Raw genomic sequence first — 463 nt, forward strand, 5'->3', positions numbered from 1 at the left:
ATTTCTACAAGCAAAATCTTCAAACTTATTTACACAATACGAAATATTCTAAAACAAACAAACAAACAAGTATTGGCTTGTCTCATGACAGTGACTGTTTTAGTATGCAACAGTCAGAATGTCCGGACAATGATGTTGAAATGCCAGATGCATATATTGCACAAAATAGACATTTGTCTTTAGAAATAACCTCTATTTGAAAGACTGGCAGATCAACATCACGATGTCACTGTATATTGATTGGTAAAGCATTGTGATAAAATAGCGTGTGGTGCAGTGCCATAACAGCTGATAGTATTGAGAGAATGTGTAAAAAATCAGGTAATATATAAGTGAGTATACAAGTGAGATATAAGTGCAAAGATTAAAATTCAGAGGTGAAGGCAGTAGTGGTGCGTATATAAAAGGTTGAAAATGTGTAAGAATAAAGAATCTTGCAAACGGCACTTTATGCATGTGATGA

General features: G+C 33.7%; 1 protein-coding gene across 1 annotated transcript in view; it reads right to left on the reverse strand.

Annotated features, from left to right (window-relative positions):
• The window catches only part of LOC119591519 (sodium channel protein para-like), a gene marked incomplete in the record, with an annotated part of 263,120 nt that overhangs the window by 68,555 nt on the left and 194,102 nt on the right, over window positions 1-463 (reverse strand).

Source organism: Penaeus monodon, chromosome 28 (assembly GCF_015228065.2).
Source record: "Penaeus monodon isolate SGIC_2016 chromosome 28, NSTDA_Pmon_1, whole genome shotgun sequence".
In the NCBI taxonomy this organism is placed as follows: Eukaryota; Metazoa; Arthropoda; class Malacostraca; order Decapoda; family Penaeidae; genus Penaeus; species Penaeus monodon.